At 33.8% G+C, this 3,627-nt stretch overlaps 1 long non-coding RNA gene across 1 annotated transcript; it reads right to left on the minus strand.

The window, feature by feature from the left end:
- Positions 1 to 724: 724 nt before the first annotated feature.
- On the minus strand, positions 725 to 1,810 carry LOC148767537 (uncharacterized). The gene is made up of 3 exons (XR_016034081.1): positions 1,668 to 1,810; positions 1,211 to 1,263; positions 725 to 1,020 (listed from the first exon to the last, which is right to left on the minus strand). It is a non-coding gene; the product is annotated as an uncharacterized LOC148767537 (long non-coding RNA).
- Positions 1,811 to 3,627: the final 1,817 nt, after the last annotated feature.

The raw sequence follows: 3,627 nt of genomic DNA on the forward strand, positions 1-3,627 counted from the left end.
ACTAGAGGACCAGCTGTATCGTGACCTGTCCCTGAGTTCCACCGAGGACCATCCCAAGGGCCAGTGTTCGTGCAGTCCGAAATCTAGTGGGAGGTCTGTGCATTGTAGTCGGGGATTCGATCGCTAGAATAGTCTTGGATGTCCTGTGTGTTCTGATAGTTTGTAATCATTCTAAGTCTCTGGCCAGAGCTGACTAAGTGATGATTAGAGAATTCGATTCTCTAAGTCATGCACGTAAGGATTACAACACTTAGAACGATCGCACCGTCATTGAACAAATAAAGAGGTCTCGATGAACCAATGCCTCTAGTTCGATCGGGACATGTGAATCGAAGGGACCGTACTGTACGTTAACTATATCTGAAGGTTCTTGCAGGCACTTCATTTGTATCACTACAAGAAAAGGGCCTTTTGACAACATGCGATGCGTATTGTTAAACTATATAGACAACACGCGTGTGAATGTTGTAGACCAACATGTTGTTAAATCCTAAGGAATTTAACAACTTGTGCCGCGTGTTGTGGTTCGTATTATAACAATATGCGCGTTATGTTGTGATAAGCTTATCACAACATGTATATGTATGTTGTAACAGACCTTATAACAAGGCATTGTGACATCTTGTGGTAGAGTTTCGACAACATTTGTTTGCGCCTTGTTGAATGATTTATTATCAGAAAAAAAAATTTAACCGTAATCATGTACAATGAAGTCCGATTTCCAATAAATTTCAATCCAATATACACAAAAATTCTTTAAATACAAAACTATCCAACAATTTTATAATTGCACAGTCAACAAGGCACAAAATCCTTCAAAATACACGGTAATAGACGTTCAACAATTTTGAGAAACATTCTATAAAATAACTAGAATACTTATCGATTGTCAAGAAAAACAAAATACAAGATACAGTCGTAAAATCATCCACATTTTAATCATTACCCAAAACGTAGGCTAAACTAATTCATTACTGTCAAACTTGCCATATCCTCCCGCCTCCATGCATGAAAGTTTTTCTGCATCATTAAACATACATTAACTATCAACACCATGACAAAAATGAATCAACATAAAAATACAATAACATGTAAGTTTATCGAAATCACCCTTACTTTGAATACTCCACCGATTAATATAATTAAAAGTGTATTTATATACTTCAAGAAGGTATGTTAAAGGAAAATAAAAAGATGGAGAGTGTTTTACCGTAATCGAAAATACAATATCATGAAGAATTATTAGATCTTCACTCTAGTCCACTACAAAAGAGAATGAAACACAAGTAATATTGTTAATAAACATAAATATCAGCTGTAGCAATAGCATAACAATACATCAAATCAATTTACATGTTCCCAAAATATAAACCAAATTGACTGCATTGCTCAACATTAATTACGATACAAGTGTTAGAATATTTTTAGTCGTCGGTAAAAAATGTAGTTCTTGGGTCGGGTGCAAAATATGTTGGTGCCGTAAAAACCCACAAACTGACAAGTGATACTTCAATTGATTAGTAACAGAATTAGAGCCCAAAAGCCTATGCGACATAGCATTGGTTTATTGGTGCTCCTTGAGAAACTTATCAAATGCATAGTCACAAAACTTCTACTTATTAAGCATACGAAGTAAAAACTATGTATTGAGTCTAAGAAGCGCTTACCCACGTAGTGAATATATGCTCATAGGGAAGACGTTAAAACATGGTAATAATTGATGCTGAAGAACCTAATGACTCCATTTGCATCACCTACAAAAAACACATTCACTTATAATCAGTACAAGGTACTACCCACCTAACATAAGACATACAATGTAAATGAAATTCAGAACATAAAGAAATAAAATTATAAACACGGCATAAGAAATTATAGTATTCACATTAACAATAGAAACAAAAGCTAGAAGCACTGGACAAATAAACCAAATTTCGGGGTGAAGTAACTTCAAAAGTAATATCCTAAACCAAATTTCGGGGTGAAGTAACTTCAAAAGTATTATCCTAAACCTTGCACTAAAAACCGAACCAGTAAAACGAAACACATTCATAAATAAATTGGAGAAAAATACAAATATCAAAAGGCCCCTTGTCTGCGGCCACATGAAGCACTTTTAAATGACACAGAAACGAGTGAAGTTTGGTCCTCTGCGGTAAAAGGGTACAAAGAAATAAGATTATATATGAATGTGACTAAGAACCATAAATAAATTTCAAAAACACAAAAATGTATAACTTTTTAGTTTAATTTTGAGCACAAAACTCAATTTAGGGCATTTGAGGAAAAACCCTAACAGTCAATTCAAGAAGGGGATAGAGAAAATAGAGAAAAAGAACAACGATAAAGACAAAGAGAGTTGGAGCGAGAGCAAGAGAAACCTTACTTTAACGGAGAAGACGGTTTGCCCGGCGGAACGAGAGCGAGAGCGAGAGCAAGGAAGAGAAGACAAGTTCTGGCTGGAAGAAGGGGAAATTAAAAGAGTAAAGAAATTTTATTTTTATAAATTATTATAAAAAATAAAAAAATAAAATTATACTTCAGCCAAATTTTAGGAGCGGCAAATCTCCCTCCCTTATTGGAATGGAAATAATATTTACCTTAAAATTGTACTTATTTTATTCAATTAAATTATCTTTTTTGCTAATTTGTATATCGACACTAAATAAGTTAATTTATTATATTTAATATATTAATATCTGTCTTGTTATATTTAAGTTTATTTACAACATTAAATTGCAATATTTGACAACATGCCTATATACACTGTTATATTTAATTTATTTTACAACATAATTAATGTATTCTACAACATTCTTAAGAATATTGTAGTATATAAATAAAACAATGTAATTTTTACAAGATACTTACGCATCTTGTGTTATGTGATGTTAACAACATGCAAAAGATGCATGTTGTGATATATAATATTTTGAGACTAACAACAACATACGTTTCGAGCATCTTGTAAAATATGTGATTCAACAACATGCTTTTACTGCACCTTGTTAAATTCAAGTTGTTGAAAATTATTTTTCTTGTAGTGTATCTAGGGAATCATGACGCGTAGTTGCTAGACGCCAATCTTGATTCGTTGGGTGATTAAGGTGAAACGAGTTTCATCTTAATCGTAACTCTAAGGGACGAGTTTTGACCACAAAGAGTTGTGGGCCCACGGCTAGCTTACACCTGAACCATCGAGGGTCACACTGCTCGTGTACATAAGATCTTTGAATAAACGGTAAGAGATAAAATAGTTTATCTTTGCATAATTGGAAGTCAATACGATTGAGTCCAACATTCGTAATTTGGAATTACGAATGAGAATAAGAAAAGGAAAAGAATAGGCGAAAGTTGTAGTGGACTTTCTAAATCGGGAAGTTTCCAAATTTAGAAAGTGCACTGAACTAGGGTTTCCACTTTTAGAAAGTTGGAAAATGAGAATTGACACTCGTAATGACGAGGACTTTATAATGATTCCGAAAATGTAATCGTTGCAATTTTTCGGTCATTGGATTGAGAGAAACGAGCAAGTAAAAGTACTAGCGAACTTAAGCTGTTGGGCCCAGTCCAACTTAAGCCCGCTAGGGTTTTATGCAAGACACTATAAATACAAGATTTATAGGT

Source organism: Erythranthe guttata, chromosome 10, assembly GCF_056151865.1.
Source record: "Erythranthe guttata isolate IM_541 chromosome 10, IM_541, whole genome shotgun sequence".
Lineage (NCBI taxonomy): Eukaryota > Viridiplantae > Streptophyta > Magnoliopsida > Lamiales > Phrymaceae > Erythranthe > Erythranthe guttata.